Genomic DNA, 26,929 nt, shown 5'->3' on the forward strand with positions numbered 1-26,929 from the left:
TTTGTAGAAACTGACAAACTGATTCTAAAATTCATATGCAATTGCAAGGGACCCCAAAATAGGCAAAATAACCTTGAAAAAATAACAAATTAGGAAGATTCATACTCTTGGTTGCAAAACTTACTACAAGGCAATGGAAATCAAGAAAGTGAGGTGTCAGAACAAGGACAGACATATAAATCAATGGACTAGAACTGAAAGTCCAGATATAAATTCATACATCTTTAGTCAAGTGATTTTTGACAAGGGTACCAAAACTATTCAAGGGGAGGAAAAAAGAGTCTTTTCAACAAATGGTGCAGGGACCACAGGATAGCCACATACAAAAGAAGCTGTACCCGAACCTCACATCATATAAGATAATTAACTCAAAATGGATCAAAGACTAAAACTCTTAGAAGAAAACACAGAAGTAAATCTTCATGACTTTGGATCTGGCAAAGAATTCTTAGATATGACACCAAAAGCACAAGCAACAAAATGAAAAGTATATACATATATACATTGAACTTCATCAAAATTACAAACCCTTGTACAGATTCAAAAGTTACCAGCAAGAAAGTGAAAAGACAACCCACAGAATGGGACAAAATTTTTGCAAAACATGTATCTGGTTTCCTGTAACTCCTATAACTCCAAATTCCAAAGAACTCCTATCACTCAATAATAAAAAGACAAATAATCCAATTTAAAAATGAGCAAAGGACTTGAAAAGGTATCTTTCCAAAACAGATATACAAATGCCCAATAAGCACATGAAAACATGCTGGACATCTTTAGTCACTGGAGAAATGTAAATCCAAATCACAATGAAATACCCACTAGGATGGCTAGAATCAGGCCAGAGAATAACAAGTGTTGGCAAGGATGCAGAGAAATCAGAACCCTCATACACTGGTAGTGGGAATGTAAAATGGTGTAGCTGCTCTGGAACACAGTCTGGCAGTTCTGAAATGATTAAACATAGAGTTATGACATGACCCAGAAATTCCACAACTGGGAATATACCCAAAAGAACTGAAAACAGGTATTCAAACAAATACACGAATTTTCATAGTAGCAGCATATTCACAATAGCCAAAGGGTGAAACCAACCCATATGTTGGATATCTATTGGATGAATGGAAAAACAGAATGTGATATATCCACAAAGTGGAATATTATTTGTCAATAAAAAGGAATACTTACTAATATGTGCTACAACTTGGATGAACCTTGAAAATACTACGCTAAGTGAAAGAAGCAAATTACAAAAGTACATATTATGATTCCCATTCATATGAAAGTCTAGAATAGGCAAATCTATAGACACAAAGTAAATTAGTGGTTGCTTGTGAGGGGGTGGGGGTGCAGGGGGATAGGACATTACAGCTTAAGAGTATAGCTTTTCTCTTTGAAGTGATGAAAATATTCTCCAGTTGTGGTGACAGTTGCATGTATCTGTGAATATACTAAAAACCATTGAACTGTACACTTTAAGTAGGTGAGTTGTATGGCATATGAATTATATCTCAATAAAACTGCTTCTTTAACAAGTGCCTAGCATAGAATCTGAAGCACAGTAAGCACTGCTAATAAATTTATGCCAGCAATTATCATCTAAGAGCCCACTAATAGGTTTCCCCACCCAAAGGGAAGACTCAAATCAATTTCCTACTGATTATGAGCCAAAAGCATAATTTTCCGGTTTATGAACTAGTGTCAGTTATCAAGGAACCTTTACAAAGTCTTATGCTGTCCCACCTCAGCATGGTATGTACTAAACTTCAATTTCCAAAAAAACCCAAACAAACAAAAAAACTATCTCAAACAGAAAAATCTCCTCTCAAGAAAGATGCCTGCATTATCAAATGGTATCAGTGTTTCACCAATTTTTTTTAATGTTCAGTGATAAATTTCCAAATTGTCATTTCATCAAACTTAGTTCTTTTATTCAATATCTTCAACCAAATTACATGCCCCCCAAAACTAAAGCATTTTGTGAAGAAATTTAATGTTCAGTTATATTAAAAAAGAATAAATGAAGAAATCCTGAACTAATACACAGCCAGAAGTCCAAGGAAATACTACTTCAAACGTCTTGTCTGAGTTCAACCTTGGAAGAAGTGGTCTGCTCATTAGGTCTTTCAAGCACCAGTTCTTAAAACTGCATGGCCTTTTCTTTGCAATTATCACAGTAATAAAGGACCCTCGTGGTCATAGGAGGGAGACAATGTAGCGATAAATCATTTACTAGGCAAACCAAAGAAATATTTACAAATTTCAAAATAAACTTACATTAGATAGAAGAAAATGCAACGTGGTTTTTAATTTCCACAAAATGTTGGGAATTACAAACCTTATCCAAGGCCTTAAAATACGCAATTTATCATTCCATCCGTATTTCCAGTAAGACTGGGACTATTCTAGAATGGTTTTCATTGTAATAAAAGCTGATATATCTTTGAAAGACAACGTGAGAGCAGGTTGAGTGTAGACCCAATCATGAAACGCTCTCTGGGATTTGGTGAAACTTCTATTTTAGAAACATTGACACACGTGTCCTCTGCCCAAATTTCCAGGTGACACTGAAGGCCAAGCATAAGGATTAAGAGTTGAGTCTTGATTGTCCAGCAGCCATCATAGTAAATTTCTCTGAAGTTTCTTTTTTATAGTCAATATGCTGTAAATTATATCCCCGGGACTATTTATCTTGTAACTGGAAGCTTGTACTTTTTGACTCCTTCACCCATTTCACCCTCCCCCCAAGCCACCATCTCCGGCAACCACCAATCTGTGCTGTTTCCCGGAGTTTGGGCCTTGTTTTGCTTTGGTTTTGTTTTCTTTTTTGAAGATTCAACATGTAAGTGACAAATAGTGTTTGTCTTTCTCTGACTTAGCATAATGCCCTCAAGATCCATCCATGTTGTCACAAATGGCAGGATTTTCCTTTTTATGGCTAGATAATAGTCCACTGTACCACATTTTCTTATCCATTTATCTGCTGATGGACACATAGGTTGTTTCCACTATCTTGGCTACTATAAATAATACTGCAGTGAACATGGGGGGAGCAGATATCTTTACAAGATAGTGATTTAGGTTCATTTGGATAAATACTCACAAGAGGAATTTCTGGATCATATGGTAGTCCTATTTTTAATTTTTTAAGGAACATCCATACTATTTTCCATAGTGGTTGCACCAATGTACATTCTCATGTTAATTTCTAATTAGCATATAAAATATTCCTGCTTTTAGCTTCAAATAAAGAAAATCTAAAAGCTGACTACCAATACGCACAATATTCAACAGCTCATCTAAGGCATCAAAAAAAAAAAGATTAAAATTTTCTTTATAGGTAAACACCTTAACCAAGAACAAGCTATAAAAATAACATCTACCTCTATGGTTTAAGACTTATTTTATAAGCGTCACAGGAAAGTTTGGTAAACATCATTCACAGAATAAAACTTTCCTCTTACACTCAGTTGATAACTCTCAACCTGTAAGAGAGTGTAAAGGCATGCTTCTCGTGGTACTGGCTACTAAGTCATACGTAGAAAATGTATTTCACAGGCCATACAAGAAATGGGCACTAGGAGGAAAAAAATGTAGACAAGGCGGGTTGTTTCTAATACTGTAACAGCATCAAATAAAACACATTCAAAACACCTGAGTAAATGTTACTACATTTTCTCTATTCTACTTTCATCAATCTCATAAATAATGACCGCAATTTTGACATTTTCCTGTTTATTGAGAAGTTATCTGTTTAAAGATTCCAGCAGATGCACTTCTATGGTTCATATGAAAGGAAACACATCCTGCTCAGAACACATACAGGAAAACCCGTACGAGCAGCACAGTCCTGCTTGGCACATGTGCTGAGACCATTCCGAGGCGTCAGTCACCCAAGCGCTCAGCTGGCTGAGAACGCGCCCTCACCAGCAGCAACCGCAGGAAGACTCCAGAATGTCCCAACGGGGAAAGAACACGTTCCCTCTGAGTTGCTGTTTTTACAGCAGACACTTTCATTTCTGGATATGAGACGGCTGAGCTCTTCTAAATTTTCTTAAACAAAACCCACCAGTGACACTTTAATAAAAGTTCACCTGACCAATCATTGTCACTGTATCCAATTCCTTAACAAATTCTTCTATGAGACACTCAAGAAAATATATGCCTAATTCACCTACTTCAGTAGAAATTACTTTAAAAAGAAAGGAAAAAAGACCACATGCAACAGTGTGCTTTACCTAAAGCACAAGTGTGGCAGCAGACACACAACAGGCGTGGTCCACAGCAGCGGTGGCTGAGCGGTCTGCTCTCCACTGATGACACTGAGGTGTTGGAAATTCTTTTTTTTTTTAGCAAAACTGCTGACCACTTAAAACAGCTGACTGTAAGTATGGAACGGTCTTCAGGTTGGTTCAATTTATCATGACACCAAGAATGGGGAAAATAAAGGGGGAAAAGTCACACTGTTTTATAGCCTTCCAAACACTTTCACCCCATTACCCTCCCCAGGAATCAGGTAAAACGCCGAGAATCAGGCATACTATCTAAAAATGCATTTTGTTTCAATTCAAGAACCCATTATCAGTTTGGTTTCTAAACGTTTCTTGAAACGAAAACCAAGACCTACCAAGAGGCGTCCAGGCTGGGTCCTCACAGGAGCCCACAATGGGAAGGGCCATCAGATCCAGGCCTTTCATCTTCAGCCCAGAGACACTGTGTGACTCACCCAAAGATAAAGGACTTTGGAGAGAGAGATGATGACCTCGGACCACAAAGTACAGGGCAGTTAAACTTCTCACCCCATGAACTTTCATACTTTTCCAGAGATAAACTGCCCATCACACAGCCAATCTGCCTTCCCACGTCAGCCATGGATGCCTCCCAAAGCTCTTTCCAGGGCTGCTGCCTCCTCTTCTCACCCTTCCCCTGGCCTGTTGGTGCCATTTTTAAATATGCAGCTGCACTTGGCTCACACTTGATAAAATAAAGAAACGGGGAGGGGAGGGTATAGCTCAGTGGTAGAGTGCATGCCTAGCATGCACAAGGTCCTGGGTTCAATCCCCAGGACCTCCATTAAAAATAAACAAATAAATAAACCTGATTACTTCCCCCCACCTAATAAATAAATAAATAAATAAATAAATATAAAAATTGAAAAAAATTTTTAAAAATTACAGAAACGGGCTGTGAGCATTCAAATATCCTGAGACAAACAACAGAGCAAAGGAAACAAATCTTTGCCTCTAACTGGAAACCCTTGGGCTTCAGCCAGAGGACTGTGTGCTACACTGTCCAAGAGAAGAGACCGACAGGACACACGTAAGCAGCTGGAAACCTACAAATCAAGAACAATGTCTAAAAGGTGACATACAATGAACGGCAATATACTTTCTAAAGCTTTCTAAGAAAAGAACACCTGCTTTTACACTGTACAGTTTGGTACTCCTTTTAGGAACTTGCTACAAAGAGAGGTGGGTGACACTTAATGTCCCCATAAGCACTCACAGATGCTTTGTAGTGGACTGTGCGGCGAGGAAAATGTCTGGTAAAGATGCAGTCTGACAAGCAGTGAAACAAGCTCTGTACATAAACCAAATCACCACCACATACACTTTAAACACCTTACAATTGTGTCTGTCAGTTATACTCACCAAGGCTGCAATAAAAAAAAAATGAAATGAACATGACATGAACAGCAAAACAGCAACAAAGATCCTAAATACAAAACCCCCAAATCCTCAAATTAAGTCTCTCACACTTTTATAAAGAGAGACCCTTTACCAAGTAAAAGGTGCCCTGACAGGGCCTGTAACTCCCTTAAAGTAAATAAGAATGCCATGACATAAACTTCAGTTACTAAAACATGAGATTTTTAGGGGTCATCTCGAGCTCTTCAATGGCAAAATTCTTTTTATTATGTTATCAAAGTAAGAGCAGATTCTCCCCAAGATCAAGTGCAAGGATGACACGTTTACAGTCCCTTGTTGCTCCCAATTTTCTGCTTATCACCAGCACCTTTATAAACACACCCACTCGACCCACCCCTGGAGCTTTGAAAAAGCACTGCTGAAGAAACTACCGTGGCAGAGAGCAGCAGGCACCGCCTGCCCAGAGCTCACCGTGGAACCAAAAGTCACCCGAGCCGGCAGGCGGCTCCCTAAAGTGCCGCACGGGAGACACAGACGCTCAACTCCGCCTCGCTCTTCCAAGAGCCAAATTAATCCCAAGAGTTCTCATCCCAAATGCAGAACTTTTACAGACACGACTGACCCGGCAATCTCACTAAAAAATAAATGATGAATGTGTTTCAAAATACTCTTTCTATACTGATGGCCTACTTTTCTTATCAACAACTGGAGGAAAAGCACACAGTATATGACTGTTCAAACTCGCTAAGTCGGTTTCCACCACTTAGGCAGATGGAGTTTCTCTTGAAATAAAATTTTAATAATTCTCTGGCAATGCGCTGGGAAACGAAATTACTGGACGCCCAGATCTTTTCATGTCTTTTTAAAAGGCATTTTTAAGAAGACCCTCATAAGGCTAGACACAGGCAAAACAAGCCATCTCAAAAAACAAAGTAATCACCCTCAATGGAAAAATTTCAGTCTTTGCGTTTTAATACCCTATATCCTGGGCAAGCAGTGTTTAAATAAACATACTGCTGACGGTGTTTCAAGGGGAGGTAGAGTAGGAATACCTCTGGCTTGGATATAAGACACCAGCTTATCCTGACAGTCACCTAACCACTAAATCATTTTGGTCCTATGGTTGTTTGTTTCTTCATCTATAAAATGGGAAAACTAAAATCAATTATTTCTTGGGTCATATTATTAATTTAAATGATTATTAAATGTATTCATCTAAAGCCTACAAATCTGTACAAAAATGTTTCTTTCACCAGGATCCAGTCCACATCCCAAAAAGCACACACAATTCAAGACGCACACATGCTCAACTGTGAATGCTGAGTAGGTCTTTAATCCCATTCATTCATCGTTCATTTATTCAACAACTATTTATTGAGTTTTGACCATGCACCTGGCTTGATGCTAAGACACTGCAGATGCAACGGTGAGCTGGGAGATGCCCTGGCTCTCGTGGAGCTTACAGTCTCTCCAGGAGGAGACACCACAATCAGATATTCACACACGTGTTACTGTGCTGCAGGGACCAAGGCTGGGATGCAGAAGTACACAGGGGCAGGGAGTCAATAACCAGGGAGAAGAACCACCTCTTGGGAGCAGCTCCCAAGAGCCTTCTCTTTACAAGTATGGTGTCTGAAAAGGTGACCTCGGACCACAAAAACATGAGAGAAATATTTAAATTACTTATTGTGCCTTTTCAGATTAATAACTGGATCTGCAGCTTTAAAAATTAAGGTAGTGTGCTCAGAGAGCCAGACAGCCCAGAGTGTGAAGGTAAACATATTGAATATGCTATCTGAAAATGAAACAAACACTGTTTAAAATAAAACTCTCCCTATGTTTTCAGAATTTTCAGATATCCTGTAGACACAGGGAAGTATACAGGCACACAGAGCTCCAAGATGCTGCAGGGTCGGTTCCAGACCACTGCCGGAAAGTAAATAATCAAAATGAAGTGGCTCACACGAATTTTTTGGTTTCCCAGTGCATACAAAAGTTATGTTTACACTATATAGAAGTCTATTAAGTGTGCAACAGCATTATGCCTAAAAAAAGTATATATCTTATTTCAAAAAATATTTTATTGCTAAAAAGAAAAAGTCAACAACCATCTGAATTTCAGTGAGCCGTGCTCTTTTGCTGGTGGAGGGCCCCGCCTCGATGGCGGTGGCTGCTGACTGATCAGGGTGGTGGCTGCTGAAGGCTGGGGTGGCTGTGGCAATTTCTTTTTTTTTTTTTCTTCCCCCTCCCACCCTGTGGCAATTTCTTAAAATAAGACAACAACAAACTGCCATATAGATTGACTCTTCCTTTCATGAAAGATTTCTCTGTAGCACGCAGTGATAGCATTTTACCCACAGTGGAACTTCTTTTAAAATTGGAGTCGATCCTCTCAAGCCCTGGTGTGGCTTTATCCATGAAATTATGTGATAGTCTAAATCCTCTGTCGTCACTTCAACCATCTTCACAGCATCTTCACTAGTAGATTCCACCTCAAGAGACCACCTTCTTTGCTCACCCATAAGAAGCAGCTCCTCATCCGTTCAAGTTCTACCATGAGACGGCAGCTGTTCAGTCACACCTTCAGGCTCCAGCTCTAATTCTATCTCTTGCTATTTCCATCACATCTGCAGTCACTCCCTCCCCTAAAGTCATCCCTGACGGCTGGAATTAACTTCTTCCAAACTCCTGTTAAAAGTTAATATTCTGACCTCTTCCCATGAATCATGAGCGGTCTTAGTGGCATCTAGAATGGTGAATTCTGCCCAGAAGGTCTTTAACGGACTTTGCCCAGACCCGTCAGAGGAATCACCATCTAAGTCAGCTACCGCCTTACAGAATGGATTTCTTAAGTAATAAGACTTGAAGGTTGAAACTACTTGCTGCGGAAAGGATGTTGTGTTAGCAGGCATGAAAACACCATGAATGTCAGCGGACGCTGCCATCGGAGCTCTAAAGCGACCAGGTGCATTATCAACAAGTGGTGTTATTTTGAAAGGAATCTTTCCTCCTGAGCAGTAGGTCTCAACAGTGGGCTTTAAACGTTCAGTAAACCACATTGTAAACAGACGTGCTGTCATCCAGGCTCTGTGGGTCCATTTACAGAGCACAGGCAGAGTGAATTTAGCATAATTCTTAATGGCTCCAGGATCTTCAAAATGATAAGTGAGCACTGGCTTCAACTTTAAGTCACCAGCTGCATTAGTCCCCAACAAGAGAGTCAGCCTGTCCTTGGAGGCTTTGAAGCCAGGCATTGACTTCTATCAAAGCCCTAGATGGCATCTTCTTCCAACATCAGGCTGTTTCATCTACGCAGAAGATCTGTCCCCTAGTGCAGCGGCACCTTCCTGAGTGATGTGAGCTGGACCTTCTGGACGACTTGCTGCGGCCTCTACACCCACACTGGCTGTTCCACCTCGCACTTTCATGTTACGGAGACACCTCTGTTTTCCTTCAACCTCATAAACCAACCTCTGCTGGCTTCAAACTTTTCTTCTGCAGCTTCCTCACCTCTCTCAGCCTTCATGGAATGAGAGAGAGTTGGGCCTGGCTCTGGATCAGGCTCTGGCTTAAGGGAATGCTGGGGCTGGCCTGATCTTCTCTCCAGACCACTCCAAATTTCTCCATCTCAGCATTAAGGCTGCACTGCTTTCTTATCATCCGTGTGTTCACTGGAGGAGCACTTTTAACTTCCTTCAAGAACTTTCCCTTTGCCTTCACAAGTTGGCTAACTGGCCCAAGAAGCCTAGCTTTCAGCCTGTCTCAGTTTTCAACATGCCTTCCTCATTACGCTTAATCATTTCTAGCTTTTGATTTAAAATGAGATACATAAGACTCTTCCTTTCACTTGAACACTTAGAGAAGTCATTGCAGGGTTGTTAATTGGCCTAATTTCAATACTATTGTGTCCCAGGGAGGAGGGAGGCCCGAGGAGAGGGAGAGTGAGAGGGGAATGGCCTGACGGCGGAGCAGTCAGGAAACACATACTGGTTAAGTTCATCATCTTCTATGGGTGTGGGGAGCAGTCAGGAAACACATACTGTTTAATTAAGTTCATCATCTTCTATGGGTGTAGCTCGTGACGCCCCAAAACAACTGCAATGGTAACATCAAAGATCACTGATCACTGTACCAAATATAATGGAAAAGCTGGGAATATTGTGAGAATTACCAAAATATGACAGACAAGACATGAGCAAATTTTGGAAAAAAAGGCACTGACAGACCTGCTGGACTTGCAGGGTTGCCACAAACCTTCCATTCGTGAAAAAAACCAAACAAACCAACATCTGTGAAGCACAGTAAAATGAGGCACGCCGGTACCTCTTGAAATCTTACTGCCACTTCAGACAAATCATTCTGACCCTTTTTGGTAAAATTACAAACTATTTCCTTATCAATACACCTCTCTTCTAAAGGGAGGGGGGACAAAAAACAGAGTATCAATACCTACAACAGAGCACAAGAAAATGTAAGAATGTAACATCACTGGGGAGAATGGACTTACTACCAAATAAACACTTCACCTCCACTTGACACCTTCCAAAGGTCTCAGCTCTTTAGGAGGAAAATGCCACACCTCTTTTCACCAAAAAAAAATGAAAATACCTCTGGCAAAGTGGAGACAAAGCCCACTTTCACGAGGAAAACACTTGGACTAAGTATTTTGGGAGTGACTTCTCTATTCCTAGAAGCTTTTACCAACCTTAGCTGGTAAAACTGAAACCCTAACCACCCCCAATCCATTTTCCTTCCAAACTGCATGAAGATTTGAAAAAATCAATCCTGAATCCTTTATGTTAAATTAACTGGACTGCATAATAGCAACTAAAAGAGAAATTCCATGTCTCAAATGAAAGCAAGAAGAATTCTTTTTTAAGCATTCTGGGTAGAAGGCTAGCACAAAGATCAGGGGGCTTCCTACCCCTAACAGTACTCTTCTAAAACACTACATTTATAGCAAACAAACTACATTTACGGTTTGTAGTAATCTCTAAAAACCTCCAGAAATAACACAAAAACACAACTACAGAACAATTCTTTTTTTTTTTTGTGATCACATATTACTAATATATATATATAAACCAAAGCCTACTGATTTTCAAATTTTAATATTGCACAAATGAACTCTGAAATGATTCAACAGTTGAAATGGTGCCCAATTGGCCCTATCTTAACATACTCAGCTCTGGTCAATTTCTCAAGGCAAATGAATCCAAGCACAGTACATCCTTGGAGATCCAGGAACCACTAAAATGAGCTGAGACCTGCCCTGTGATTCCCCTGGGGCTGGGCCTGGAGCCCCTCAGGATCCACTATGTGTGCACACTTTACAGTCCACTAAAGGGTAAGAAACTCGAGCAGGGAGAAAGAGAGGAAAGGGAAACTCAGTTTTTTTCAGTGGCTGCCCTAACTTTAAGTCCTCATCTTCATACAAATGAGGGTTCTCAAATTTTTGACAGAAATTCTCAAATTGAAGGCATACTTCCATGAAGCTGTTACTTCATGGATTCTTTCTAAAGTCAAAGTTGCTAACCAGCCCACAAAGCAAAGCCCTAAGAACTCCACGCTACCAATATTTTCAATTTATTCAAGAAGTTAGTTAAGGAAATTTGCAATAAAGTACTGATATGTGATGTCACCCTGTTTTTCATCAGAATTCATGCTTTAAGCAACCAGAACTCCAAAATTTTGCTTTACAGATTCATGTTTCAATAAATGTGTGTATGCTAACACATTGATTTAAATGATAATGATGGTAGCTTATTGTAAGATAATTTAATAAGAAAATGTTTACAATCAGCAGTCCTACACCTGTAGGAAATTTCCTCTATTCCTTTCATCTTCTAGGAAAATAAAAAGTCTAACAATCACTATCATGAGTGTGTCATGTAAAACTGGAATTCAGTTATCCAGCTGACATCTATGGAGCATCTGCTGTGCGCCAGGCAGAGTGCTGGAAAACGAAGGCACAGAAAAGCTCAGACTGTCTCTGCCTTCAAGAAACGTGGAATATAGTGGCACTAGTAGTGTTCACGTTCACAATCTGGGAAAGGATCATTCCATACTTGCATTAATTTTAAAAATCTCTACTCATTTAACCCAAAATGTAACTAATATTAGCACAGAAATCCAACACCATTAGCAACACCCACGATTTCACTTTCATCTACCTTTATAACTCCACATCGAAACTACATTTACATCTTACTCAAATGCATCACGTAACGCATGTTCTGTTACGGTGACTGTCCACAACCTGGGCCATCTCTCCCACCCATTTCACACTCCTCTTCCCCAACTATACCTGCTCTGAGTCAGTCTGGTGCTATTTCATAATCCCCAGTCAGGGCCTCAACCCTGTGTACCACAGACGCTGACTCTCCAATGCCCTGGCCTCTCAACTCCCACGGAACTCAATCCCCACACAGAGAATCCAGCATCAAGAATTATATATTTGAGGGCTAGAGGAAGCTTATAACATATTTTTTTAAACTACTGCACATTTTTAAAGTAAAACAAAACGTCAAGCCTTGATAAATGAGGACCTACTGTGCAGTACAGGGAACTATATATTCAACATCTTGTAATAACCGATAATAGAAAAAAATCTGAAAAAGAATATATATGTACATAAGCATGTATAACTGAATCACTCTGCACACTTGAAACAACACTGTAAATCAACTATACTTCTTTTTTTTTAAATGAAGCCCACCATTAACACTTTGTGAGTAAGACTTTTTCTAACTGCACTGAAAAAAGCAAGTCCCTAATCCTTAAGACACTTAGCATCAAAAAGTTTGACTGAGACATTCTTGGAAACCAGATAATCCAAACCCTTCAAAGAGGCGGTAACAAAAAGGAAAGATAAATGATTTCCCCCTGTTCAAGGAAAGGAGCTTTTTGGTAAGAGTTTATAAGGGAACAGAAATACACATGGAGACCAGCACAGAGCTAGGGCATACAAGCTGCCCCAGCTTACACCCATCACCCTGCCCTGATTACTTCTCAAAGGTCACAGAAACCAAGTCACTGCTAAAACCTGGGGCCCTTTTAAGCCACGGTTCCCAAAAGAGACCATGAATATTTTCAAAACAGCCAAGCATGGAGAGGGTACAGCTCAGTAGCAGAGCCTGTGCTCAGTATGCACAAGGTCCTGGGTTCAATCCGCAGTAACTCTATTAAAAAACAAACAAATAAATAACCTAATACCACCCCCAAAAAAAATTTTAAAAAATGAAGAAAGAAAAGAAAACAGCCGAGCAGATTCACTGTTTCACAGATAACAGGAAGAACCTTTCTAAAGCAGCGAGGCTCCTTCCCCATTCCAGGTACCAGGGCTGGCCTCCTATCTTTCCTCTTCCCTCAACTTTCCCCCTGAAACCTTGTTACACTGACAGCATGCCAAAATTTCAGAGAGGTGATGCTTATCAATAAGGAACCGCCTTTGTACAATTATTAATACTGTGCGTCTGAAAGGGGTAAGACATGAGTGAAATAAGATGCTACAAATGAAGCCCACTGCCAGCCTAGCGCTGAACAGCAGCGGTGTAGCAGTAACCGTGGCTGTCCAGGAGCACGTTAGTAGAAACAAGTTTGAACCATCTGCTTGGTGACTACCATTTAAGGGAGATCAGCTTAACCAGGGGAGTGGAAGCTTCCAGTTAAGAGAGGAGGATGAACTTGGAAGGCTGCTGTGGCCAGAGGCTGCTTGGTGCCACGCAGCCTGCACAGACAGGCATCTGGGGCGGAGCACGGTTCCTTCTTTCTCACATGACTCCCAGCTCCCAAGATCCAGGACTTGGCTAGTATCATTAACAGTTTAAAAAGCTGTGCAGTGAATTAAACAGATTTCTTCAGTCTAGGCTGGGAACTTACCCACCACTGTAACACTAAATCTATACCCACAATGCCTTCTGAGTTCCAAGTAACTGAGATTTTGGAACACAAGCCAGTCCTGGGGTGGGGACTGAATGTACACATTGCCTCCAAAACAGAAGCTGCATCTGGGCTCTCAACCATTCACTTTTAGAGAACCATGTGACTCACAACTGTCCTTTGCAGGGAAGATGTATCATTTGTTCCACTTGACAATGTAATCCCAGCCTAGTGCCTGCAAGACATCTCCATACTGCGTAAGATCAGGGAAGTCTCAGGGTTAAAAAAAAAAAAAAAAAAAAGACTTCCAACTTCTCTTTTCCTCTGTGACACTGTAAAGCAACAGTGGTTCCTATCAGAGACAGCGCCTAAGGGACAGTTACTCTATTTCTAAAACAGACAACTTGCATCTTATTAAATCACCCAAAGAGCTGTGGCCAGCACTTGTTGGCTCTGGCCTCTTGCTTGCTTGCCAAGAAAAACTAGGATGACAATGTTAAGCTAAAGACACCACTAACCGCAAAATTAATTCACCATCTAGCTTGTAAAGTGACTAGTCTCCTAATAAATCCTTCTGCTTAAGGGAGATGATAGCTCAAGCTTACATGTGTTTCTCAGTAACTGCTCAGGCAGCATTTGAATTTTTATATTCATAAATCAGCCTCAATTCTTTAAGTTCCCAAGAATGAAAGGAATTAGAGCCTTTAACTAGAAAAGAATGCTTGACCATTATGAAAAGGAATTTAAGTATCTTTCATATGAAGTAAGCAAATAATGGCAAGTAAACATTTGTCCTTCAGTGGGGGAGCTTGTGAATTTTGCCAAGAAACCCGGCAATGTCAAGGATGGAAAATACACCCTCAAAGGCTTCACTCTCCCAACACTTCCTTTCCCACGTGTTTTCGGCCTCTCACAAAGCTGGAAAGCTACGGCTTTGTTCATCCAGAATGAAGATTTCTGCAGCTGTCAGAACACGGGGACACACCTCCAAGTGCACAATGAGAGAAAAGGGCTCTTACACCAAACTGCCATGTGCCCAGATTCCCAGTGGATCTTGGCTCCCCAGAGACAAAATGACCACACTGTGAAGTAACAGCCAACCCCTGCTAATCCTAGCGGTGTTCATTACGCCCATCTGTAGTTCCAGCACTGGACATGTGTCGCCCCTGTCAAAATTAGTGTTTTCACATACAGATGGCCTGACGCTGCTGACCTTTGCAATACTAATTGGCCTCCGAAACATCTGAGATAAATCCTTATGATGACTGCATACTAATGGTCAGCTTATAGGATCGAAGCAGAAAGGGATCAATAAAATACAAGGAACTTTACACTAAAACTAGGAAATCTAATCCACTGAAGACTTATCCAAGAGTCCGTGTATTTTCAAGTTTCCCAAAACTGCATAAAAAAAAAAAAAAAACCCTGAAAATCTGGACCCAGCTTCAGTTTAACATATGCACAATCTGAAGATGTGAGGTGGTGGGGGGAACACTGGTATTAACCACCAACTGCGATGATGAACTGAAAGGATAAACAGTGAGTAGGCTCTGCTGTAAATCTGGCGAAAGACCATGGTGGAAGCTTAGGAGGGAACCGCTGCATTGGGTCAAGGACTGAAAATCAGGGAAAGCACATCAGGCTCATACTGTCCAAAAACAAACAAACAAACAAAAAACCAAAACCCACACTACAGTATAAATCCACACCACCAACTTAAAAATGAATTCAACTACTACCCATGGAAGGAGGTGGGGGGCAGGGGAAGGCACAGTCAAGTTCCTGATTTGGGGCAAGTCCCTCAAGCGCTGTGACCACAGTCCCCTCGTCTGTAAGAGGAGGACTAAACCAGTCCGCTGGTTTATTTTCCGCTCCAGCTGTGATTCAAAGTCACAAGGAGCCGGAGCCCAGGCAGCTGGACCCACCAAGGGCCACAGCGGATCCTCACCCGCAGTCAGGACGGAGCACCTCTGGCACCGAGAACTAATCTCTCAGCTCCCAACATCATCTATTCTTAAAAAGGCGGGGATACTGGTGCTACAAGTGTGGTCCGTTATTAGTAAATTTTCAAAAAGAAATGTAGATAATTGCATGACCCAAGATCATGCATACTGTGAAATTACCACCCTCAGACATACAAAACACAAGCCTTCCTACTCCCATGTACAGTCCAGCTTCCCTGCTTCAGTCCGATCCTGTGCATTAACTGGATTTCTCTTTACTCTGGCAAACAAGAGGAACGATTTTTGTTATTTATGTAAGATACAAATGACAGGCCTAACCTAACTTCCCAGGAAACTACGAGGCTCTTTTTCCACCCAGACTATTATGCTTCGGCACAACGCTGCCACTCCCACCACACCCCATCCCAGGAGCCCCTCACACAGCAGCAGTTGCCTTCCAAACTCCCAAAAGATCAATCTTTTGCCATGGACTAAGCTGTTTCCCCTAAAATAGACAGACAGAAAGACAGAATATAAGCATAAGCCCTGAAGAAGAGAAGCTTGTCTGAACAGACATCTCCAGTTCATCTGGACAGCCTCATGTCTAACACCACCTTCCTATCCTAAAATTAGACCCTTTTTTCCTCTCTAATGATTCAACTTTGATTCAAACTCTAAATGGTGAGGTAGGAGTGGGCATCCACACAGTAACAGCTTAACATCAGAAATAAAATGTGTTAAACTTACTCTATTTGATTCTCCCCAGTTCCATTCATTAACAGGCATACATTTAAGAGTGAAGACAGAGGGGGAGGGAAATAGCTCAGTGGCAGAGTGCACGCTTGGCATGTTCAGGGTCCTGGGTTCCATTTAAAAAAAAAAAAAGAGTGACAACGGAGGGAACACAAATGTACTCAGTGTCCACTCAAACCCGAGCAAGATACCATGAGGATCTCCATGTTATACAAGAGGAAACTGAGGCTCAGGGAGGTGGCGTAATCGACAAAGCCACAGCTGTTAAAAAGGGAGCCAAGGGTGAAACCCAGCTCGGTCTGGCTCTAAAGGCCTGCACCCTTCACTGCCTCAGTCTCTCAAAAGACCAAACTCTTAGAGCAAGAAACTACATCAGGCACAGGCAGCTCTCACTGAGCCTAATGACACAAAGAAGAAACCTGAAATTCATTTTTCTTCTTAACTACCTTGCCACAATCCAACCACTTCAGTGAACACAAAAAAAGGAAGTACCCCAAATGGCCAACTGGTTTCTTCCAATTCTCAGACGATGCTAAGCGGAGTATTTACAAGTATTAATCAGATGCTTGGAGAGAAGCAAGAGCATGAACAAAAGAATGGGAAGGAAGGAAGCATGCACTCTTAACACCCGGTTTATACCCACCACCTCGAGTGCACAAGGGTAGTTCCAGCGATGACTGACTGAGCACCGTCAGGGCTGGCCCGATGCATTTGGTGTGGCTAAATCACACCAAACCAAATGTGTTCCCTGGCCATCTGCCCTGCTGAGAAGGCCATGCGCCAGTCATCACTGTTTATTAGGGGGGAAAGAACCTGGATGATAATGTTCTGCCCTTAGGAAAATGTTTCAAACTCACGGATTACATCTGAGCAATTTTTAAGGGCTGGACTTCGGTGTCAGAAAGAGAGAAAAATCACCCCTGTACTTCATGTTATTTTAACACAGGCAGCACAGGTGTAAAGACTAACCAGAGAAACCCACTGACCTCAGGATCTTTCTAGTTAACTTCAATAAACAAGCCTTCATTCAGCAAATATCCAGTAGGCTCTGTGAGCAAGAGAATCTCTGCCTGCCTTCCATGTGAATTTCCCTCTCACATTCTGCCTTCTATGGGAAGGTGCCTTTCGGGCAGTAAGCGCCAATTCAGACGCAGCTCCCTGCAGCAGAGAGGAGGGATGAATGCACGAGGGCAGGGGCAACGTGTGCCAGCGAGGATGAGGAAGGTTTCATGGAGGATCCCAAAGGACACGTGGGATTCACCAGGTGGAAAGAAAGCGGGGTAGGAAGCACATCACAAGAAGATCTGAAGACTGGAAGTTTCAGGCCGTGGCAAAGGATGAAAACATAGGAGGAGGAGCAGTGCAAGATGAGGGAGGCTGAAATCAGAGTCGTCCTGATCCACAACCACATTAAGAAGTCTGAACTTAAGCCACAGCCCATGAGGTGGGAGACCACCAGAGGATTCAAACAGAGAATAACTCGCTCCCTGATGAACCTTTTCTGATCTAGACCTAATTCAAATTCTTCCCTAATCCTTCCACATTTGGCTTTTAATTTATACAATCAAAATATTGATGACGATGTGAATTAAGGTCTAAATAATTTCTAACTCATCATCAATTCTGGCTCCGTTACACATAAACTGGACTTCACCGAAATTAAAACTTTTGTACTTCAAAGGATACCATCAGCAAAGTGAAAAGACAACTCACAGAGATGGAGGAAATTTTTGCAAATCATCTGAGAAGGCACTTGTATTCAGAATATATAAATAACTCACAACAGAAAGATAACCCAACTTAAAAATGAGTAAAGCATCTAAACAGAGATTTCTCCAAAGAAAACAGACAAATGTCCACTGATCACTTGAGAAGATGCTGGACATCACTGGCCATCAGGGAAATGCAAATCAAAACCACAATGAGATACCACTTCACACACACTAGGATGGATAGAATCAAAAAGTCAGAGAATAACAAGTGTTGGCAAGGATGTAGAGAAACTGAAACCTTTATACACTGCCGGTGGGACTGTAAAATGGTGCAGCTGCTTTGGAAAGTCTGGCAGTTCCTCTAACAGTTAAACACAGAGTAACCAATATGACCTAGCAATTCCCAAGGAAAACATATCCACACAAAAACTTGGACACAAATGTTCATAACAGCATTATTCATAATAGCCAAAAAGGAGAAACACCCAAATGCCCATCAGCTGACGAATGGATAAACAAAATGTGGTCTATTCATACAATGGAGTATTTTTTTCAACCATTAAAATAAGAATGAAGTACTAATACATGCTACAACATAGACAAACCTTGAAAACATTACGAGTAATGAAAGACAGACACAAAAGACCACATACTGTATGATACCATTGAAATGTCCAAAACTGGGAAATCAGCAGAGACAAAAAGTAGATTAGTGGTTGCCTAGGGCAGGGGCAGGAGAACTGGGGATGGAGGGATGGCTGTTAATAGGCATGGGGTTTCTTTTGCAGCTGATGAAAATGTTCTAAAATTGTGGTGATGACTGCTCAACTCTGTGAACATAATAAAAATCACTGAATTCTACACTTTAAATGAATGAATTGTACGGTATGTGAATTATATCTCAATAAAGTGGTTATAAAACAAAAAGATTCCATTATGTGCTACTGAAATACAAAATAAGCTCTCAAAAGGAGCACAGAATCTTGTTCACTCATTTTAAAGGATCTGAACTAGGGCAATGAAAACCCAGAGAGATTCTATTACTTAACATTCTAGGTACTAGGTCATAGTGAAATATTCATGAGGATTTCCACGTTTTAATAGAGAAAAGGCATCTTTCGTTTAAAAAGACATACTCACAAGTGTCAGAAAAGAGTTTTCATAACTCAGGAATAGGATAACACAGGGAAGTTATCAAAAGGAAAACATGGATTCATATCCTGCATATGAAAGTGACACCCAAATTTATTACTGTTCCACCTCTGAAAAAGAAGTCAAAGGCAAAACAGCCTAGTTAGTATCACGCTTCTAAAGCACTGTTTGTGACAAATCAAAGTATGAAGAAATCATCTGCCATCTTACAGAACTGAATTTGCATATCCCCAGTGACATAACTAAGAACTGATCATTTATCCTTTTGAACATCCCATTTCATAGGCCGTAAAGTGACTCTCCCTGTGGTCAGAGTGAACCTCAAAAGTGATAGATGTGTTAAACATAAAACTTGAATCAAAAAATATCCAAGAATCTTAAAAGTGCTATTTGTCATGGGTGAAGAGAGTAAGAAAGTACAAACCTCCAGTTATTAAATAAATATGTCATGGGAAGTAAGGAAAGCATGGTGACGATAATCAATAATCATATAGCGCACGTTTGAAAGTTGTCAAGAAGGGGGAGGGTATAGCTCAGTGGTAGAGTGCATGCTTAGCATGCACAAGGTCCTGGATTCAACGCCCAGTACCTCCATCAAAGAACTAAGTAAGTAAACCTAATTATCTCCCCCCTGCAAAAAAAAAAAAAAGTTGCCAAGAGACTAAATCTTAAAAGTTCTCACCTTAAAGAAAAAAATTGTAACTTTGTATGGTGACGGATGGTAACTAGATTGATTGTGGGGATCATTTCACAGTATATACAAATATCAAATTATTATGTTATGTACCTGAAACTAATATAATGTTACATGTCAATTATACCTCGATTCAAAAATAATACTAATAAAGTAGCACACACAGAAAGTCCTATTTGTCAATCCTGAATCTAATGCCAAATTATATATAAAGTAGTAGACATAACTGGTGATTAATACAATCTGCAGGCAAAGTAACAAATGATCATGAAAAATTCAATACTGTGTGCAGTAATAGCTTATTGGTATGTGTCTATTAGAATCCATCAGGCTTTAACGTACCTTCCACAAATAATCAAAAACAGACAAGGCATCTTCTGGGTTCATCAATCCTCAGTACACATGACTAAGACCCACAACAGAACACTGCACTAAGGCCTAAATTACAACACAATTCCCAGGTTTATTTCACTCTCCCCCACTATTTATTTATACAACCTCTCAGACGCAATAGGCTTCATATCCAAACATTTCGACTCTGAAATGTACCTCCCAAGCCAAAAAAAATTTAGTTTCCTTAGTTTTCTGATATATAAAGAATCAAGTCCAAAATAGACTTTTTCCCATTTCTTCAGTTTTATAGGAGCGAGTGAAGTAATAAACAGGTTTCTATTTGCCTTCACAACTGAACAGACGGTACAAAGCAACTGCTCATACTTAAATTATGTTTCTGTCTATTCTAGCAGGCCCTGGTGTCAGTAGAGTTCTGCCAGATAAAGACAATGAAACGCATTATTATATAGAGTGACGGAGAGCCCTGCAAGTCCTGTTTTAGAACGTAATCCCAGGCAGGAAGGCTGCGGTGAGAGGGCCTAATATTTTGTGATAACTATTTCCAAAAGTAAATACATTCGCCACCCAGGACCAGTTTACAAACACGCACGACGTTCAATTCTGTTTAAATTCTTACAGGAAAGAAAGGCCTTTGTATCTCGCTATCCTGGGGGAGACGAGCAACTTGCAATTTGCTCTCACACTGAATCCCACATTTGCAACATGTAGAGCAAGGACTTCAGACACCGCAAAACAAGGACAGCCTACATTAAGGCCAAATATAGGATGTGATTCTAAACCACGATGCAGTAAAGCCTACGTTTCCTTTTCCAGCGATCAAAACCCTTTGAACACTCCCAAAAAAGGACGGCAGGGCCAGCGCCTCCCTCCCAAGAGGAAGCCCCTTTCTTCTCGGCTCTCCCCGCAGCCTGCCACTTCCCTCAACACATTCAAATCTTTTGAGGGATGGAGAGCTGGTGTGTGCGCGCCTGTGTGGACAGGCGGGAGGGCTCGGTTCCTGCATTTCCACCCTCCATATCTGATCTCATCCTCAGTCATTTAGGCGCAGCGGAGCCCCACCTGCACCTCGCTCCTTTCGACTGCGTCCCTCGCCAGCTGCTCCGCTACTGGGGAGCGTATCTCTGATGAATCCCCCAGTTCACGCTGACGCTCCAGGCCCCCGACTCTGCAGCGTGCCGGCCTCGTTCTTCCTCTCCCAAACCCTCGACCCCCGCCCCGCCAGTCCCAGCCCTCCGCTCCCAATGCCGGGCTCATCCTCCTCCCAAGACACCCCCACCCATAGCCTCCAGCTCTAGCCCTGCCCCGCCCTTCCCGACCCCTAGCCCAGCTCTTTAGGGCCCAGAGCCGGCTTCGCACCCCAAAACAGGCAACCCCCAGGCCAGGCCGCCGCCCTCGCCACCCGCCCCCACCAAGCAGGGCCCAGCTCGCCCCAGACCCACGTGAGCCCGGCCCCTGACCACCCCCCACCCACTCGCTCCCCAGGGCAGCTCAAGCCCCTCCCCCAGGCCAGGCGCCCTCGGGCTCTGCTCCCTGAGCCTCTAGAAGCCCCTCCCCACCCCGGACCCCACCCAACCAGGCGGATCCCCGACCCCCGAAAACCTTCCCCGGGCAGCCCGCCCCCACTCGGCTCCTCACCCTGAAAGGAGGGCTCCGGCCCCTACAAGTCTCCCCTGGGCAGCCTCCTCCCACAGGGACCCGGGTTCACTCTCGCCAGGCCAAGCGGTTCGGTCCTCAACTCCCCTTTCCCACCGTATCCCAAGCCTCCGGCAGCAGCCCCGACCCCTGCACCCTGCACAGCGGCCAGGGCGGCCCCCCTCCCAGCTCAAGGATCCGCGCCCCGCGTGCCTGTGTCCCCTCCACCCGGCCCTACCCCACGCCCTGCCGGCTCCTGTCAGCAGGCGCCGGCACATGCGGAGAGGGCAAGTCCGTCCGCCCGCCCGGCTCGCTCCCCAGCGGCCCCGCCCGGCGCGCGCTGCTCACCAGGGCCGAGGTGCCTGAGGCGCCGCCGCCGCCGAAGTCCCCGCCGCAAAGCCCGGCGAACCTTCCAACCGCTACCGCCTCCCGCCTGGCACTGAGAGCCGCGCGGGGGAGGGGCGCGGACAGCCGCCGCCACCCCTGCCGCCGCACGCAGGCCCCGCCCCCGCGCCGCGCCGCGCCCAACCGGGGCCGCGGGGATGCGGCGCGCCCCGCCCACTTCCGGGAGGGGAAGCCCGCTTCCCACCCTGCGTTCCACGCCTCAATCTCCCTAGCGCCTCCTCTGGTCGCGCTGAGGGATGCAGGTGGACCTCGGGGAAAGGCGGTGCCCAAGCGCACGCACCGCCTACTAGTCATGTGAGAGGCCGGAGGGCCACGGCCCACAGGCGCCTCCGAGCCACACCCACTGCTCCTCCAAGCCGGGAGTGGCGTCCTTAGAGCTCCGCCCACTGACCTGCTTGGCTCTGCGGGGCCACATCCTCTGGCTTCTCAAAAATTCCCCCAGAGTCCCTTCAACCTGGAACATCAGTTCCTCTGAACCCCGCCCACAGCCCCATCCAAACCCTTCACCAGCCTCCCGGCTCCCTAAGCTCAGCTCCCCTCCCATTACTTCAGAACTGGCCCTTTGGCGTCACAAACCCTGCCCCAACTTCTAGAAGCCCCGCCTAGGGGGCCAGCAACCCTATTCGCTGCGTTGCCAGCCCCGCCCGGTGTCATCTAACCGCTTTAAAACTCCAAGCCCCGCCCAGAATTCTCGAATCCCCGCCTCTGGCTCCCGAAGCTCCGCCTCTGCTCCCTTTACACCCTCCCACTACCACTTCTGTGGACTCCGGAGGCTAAGATCCTCCTTCCACTATACATTGTCACCTTGCTAGCACAAGGTGGCGGCCCCTGGGCTGGGCCACACCCACATATCCCCCACCACTACGCAGGAGGGCTGTCTTGGCCCCATTTCGCAGATGACGAAAGGAAGGATACAGAGTCCTTCCCTTCCTTTTCCTGGCCAGAGACCCTCACTTAATAACTGGGCGGCCCAGTCCTAAAAGTCCAGGATTGAGTCTGTCTCTGCTGCTGTCGGACTGCATGTCCTGGGGCAGTTCCCTTCATCTCTCTAGACCTGAATTTCCTGATCTGTAGGGTGATGTTGTCCTCTTTATAGCTAGAGATTCTTTCTCAAATACCAAGCACTGAAATGCCAAGGTTTGGGAAACTGGGCCTGATGAACTGAATTACCAAAGCAGACTTGCTGATGGACTAGGGCTATTTACCTCCTAAAGCAAGGCATCTTTGCAATTCACAGCGGGAATTTTTCATTGTAAACATCAGCCTCAGAAATATGTGTTATGTAAATCAAGGTCCACCTGAACCAAAACAGCTATCACAGCAAATTTTACTCCTCTCAAACCTCCATTTCTTTATTAGAAAAATAGGGATATCAGCAGACCCACCTTGGGAAGGAGTCCATGAACTCGCGGTGAGTAATGCACTGAGCAGAGTGCCTGATTTGGCATAAGCTCTCAGCAAATGGTACCTACCTGTTGCTGCTACTGCTGTATCTCCATAGGATGGAGAGTTGAGTTTCACTTTGCTTTCTTTCGAGCAGCCACTGCTAAGAGGAGGGACTGAAGGCCCTTTTTGCAGCCAGACTTTGCCACTCACTTCATTTAAGTGAGATAAATGTGATGAGGGACCTAGGGCAGCGCCAGGAATTTGGTGATGTACAAAAAAATAATAATAATAATAATAAAGAAGATTGGCTATGATGATTCCTCTCTTTAATGAAATAAGGGCATTGACTGCAGTGAGTTCTGAGTGGTTTGGGGATAATTAAGGTTGACAAAGTGCTTTGAGATGGAGCCGGGAACCAAGCTGGTCTACTCTTGGGAAATAGATTACTGCTAACATTTTCCACTGCTTATCGATGCTAGGTGCTGGGTGCTCTAAGCGCAAAGTCTCCTGAAATCCCCTGGAGAATCCTATGGTCATAAAAACAATTCTTAATCCCTGTCTAGAAAAGTGAATAAAATGAGAAGTTAAATTACTTGCCCAGGACCATACAGCTTGAACCAGGAGGAGCTAATGATAAAACCCACATCCCTCTAACAGCAGACTCTACACTCTTAGCCAGCTAGTCATTACAGGAAACACTAAAATGTCTCTCTGGAAAAAATAAATAAATAAAAATAAATAAAATGTCTCTCTGGCAGCTTGACAGAATAGAAAAAAAAGACTTTGAATTCTGACAGACTTGGTTTTAAATTCAGGCTCCACTTCTTACCCATTGTGTGACCTTGGGCAAGTCACTTCCCCTCTCTGATCTCTACTCTTCTCCACTATACAATGCAGTTCATCTAAATGCTTACTTGAGAGAGTGGTTTTGAAGATTTAGGAGTTTAGATTCAATGAGTTAAGGAAGGGCAAAGCACCCAGCACTGTGTCTGGGATACAGTAGGTACTGAATGCATGTTTTATGGTTACTGGGGAGGGGGGGGAGTGGGAAGGGATAAATTGGGAATTTGACATTTGCAAATATTAACTAGTATATATAAAATAGATTTTAAAAAATTTCTTCTGTATAGAACAGGGAACTATATTCAATATCTTGTAGTAACCTATAATGAAAATACGAAAACGATTATGTATATGTATGACTGAAACATTATGCTGCACACCAAAACTGACACATTGTAACTAACTATACTTCAGTAAACAACAACAAGGAAAGAAAACATGTTGATTTCCATCTCTCAGTTCTTTAAATGGTAAAATTAGAAGAAAAGCTTCCGAGGACACCAATTCTACCCACCACCCTCCGGAGATGTCACCACCATACAGCAGCCATGGAATACACTGAGGAACACCCCAAGGCCTTTGCCTTCCAGTTTTACCCCTAGGGTGGGGGAGGTGATCCTTGCACAGAAAGCATCTGAAGCCAGAGCAATGCCACCTCACCAGCCCACCCCACACCTGCCCCAAATGTGGTCATCATCAGAGAGCTGCTACACACAGAAGCAGCCGGAAACTTGTACAGCTCCTTGCTGGGAGAAACCCCTCATCATCCCACTGCTGTTGAATCCACAGCAACCCCACCAAGAGCCCGAAGGAAACCTTGGTTCTGTCCAAGCTGGCCCTAAATGGAGAGATTCAGGTCCAGGTAAGACGCTGGATTTGAGAGTCTTTTCCTGCTCTCAAAAGCTGGTGATTTCTGAAGTAGCCTTAAAACTCAGATGTGAAATGAAGAGGAATTTAATGATCAGGAAAAGGAAGAGTGATTCCATATCCCACATAATATACAAGCCAGCTCATGAATGAATAAGAAAGCATCGTGGGACCTGCATTTGGAAGCTCCTGAGCAAATCATGTTTTAGCTTCTCTGAGTAGCAAATGGAGACCTTAGTCTTAGGTTGCCAAGGCAACACGGAAGCAGAGTGGATTAGCCCCGTGGAAGCCTTAACAAATGACAATATTAATTAAATGAGAGACAGGAAGTAATCTCAGATTCCTGGCGTAATCTCAGTAGGCAAGACCTCTGATGGAGAAACAGAAGAGGACAAAGCTCAAGGAATATTCAGATTCACCTGACACTGATTAATCTTGATTCTCACTGCTTTTGAGTGCTTCTTTCTGCAAAATAGGAACTCGAAAAGATTGGTTGGCTACAGACTGGACGCCTTTTTTTGTTTAATCAAATGTTTGATTTTGAGATAACTGTAGGTTCAGACGCAAAAATAAGAAATTATACAAAGAGTGCTTGTGTATCCTTGTCCAGTTTCCCCCAAAGGTAACAGCTTGCAAAACTGTAGTGCAATATCACACCCTGGATATTGGTATCTTGACACAGTCTAGACAGAACATTTCCATCACCACAAGGACTCCTCACATTGCCCTTTTATAGCCATACCCACTTCCCTCTTGCCCCCATCCCCTCCTAAACCTCAGGCAACTACTCATCTGTTCTCAATTTCTGTAATTTTGTCATTTCAAGAATGAAAAATGAAATCATATAGTGTGCAACCTTTGGGGATTGGCTTTTTTCACTCAGTGTAAATCTCTGGAGATGCATCCAGGTTGGTAAATGTTTGTTTCTTTCTTTTTTGTTGTTGTTATCTTTTCATTTTTCTTTTGTTCCTCATGATTGTTAAGTAGTATTCCATAGAGACAGCAGAGTTAGTTTAACCCTTCACTCACTGAAGGACATCTGGGTTGTTTCCAGTTTGGGGCAGTTTAGTATGAATAAAACATCTGTGAATGTTGTACACATTCATGTACAGGTTTTTGTGTGAACATAAGTCCTCATTTTTCTACGAAAAATGCCCAGGGATACAATTGCTCAATCATATGATACAGGCAGACCTCAGCGATATTGTGGGTTCAGTTCCAGACCACCATCACCACCACAACAAAGAAAATACCGCAATAAGATGAGTCACGTGAACTTTTGGGTTTCCCAGTGCATATAAAATTATGTTTACACTGTACTATAGTCTGTTAAATGTGCAATAATAGCATTATGTCTAAAAAACAATGTGCATACCTTAATTTAAAAATACTTTATTGCTAAAAAATGCTAAGCATATCTGAGCCTTCAACAACTAACAATCTTTTTGCAATAGTCACATCAAAGATCGCTGATCACAGATCACCATAACAAAGACAATGAAATGCTTGAAATACTGCAAGAATTACCAAAAAGTGACACAGAGACATGAAGTGAACAAATGCTATTGGAAGAATGTCACCAGAGACTTGCTCAATGCAAGGTTGCCACAAACCTTCAGTTTGTAAAAACTGCAATAAAGTGAAGCACAAGAAAATGAA

The 26,929-nt window shown here is 42.9% G+C and overlaps 1 protein-coding gene and 1 long non-coding RNA gene across 6 annotated transcripts in view; one reads left to right on the forward strand and one right to left on the reverse strand.

The window, feature by feature from the left end:
- The window catches only part of CORO1C (coronin 1C), a 68,018-nt gene extending 45,298 nt beyond the window's left edge, over positions 1–22,720 (reverse strand). For 2 of the 5 annotated variants that reach the window (XM_072952838.1, XM_072952837.1), the window contains exon 1: positions 22,118–22,276. The gene's annotated coding sequence lies outside the window, so the exon portion shown is untranslated. Of the gene's footprint in view, positions 1–21,196; positions 21,323–21,772; positions 21,918–22,117; positions 22,277–22,565 lie in introns of those variants that run through there. The other 3 variants (XM_031692659.2, XM_015239647.3, XM_015239646.3) reach the window with 3 other exon arrangements.
- Positions 22,721–22,870: 150 nt separating this feature from the next.
- On the forward strand, positions 22,871–26,929 carry LOC140690819 (uncharacterized). The gene is made up of 2 exons (XR_012066147.1): positions 22,871–23,585; positions 26,725–26,929. It is a non-coding gene; the product is annotated as an uncharacterized lncRNA (long non-coding RNA).

The sequence above is a fragment of the Vicugna pacos genome, chromosome 32 (assembly GCF_048564905.1).
Source record: "Vicugna pacos chromosome 32, VicPac4, whole genome shotgun sequence".
NCBI lineage: Eukaryota > Metazoa > Chordata > Mammalia > Artiodactyla > Camelidae > Vicugna > Vicugna pacos.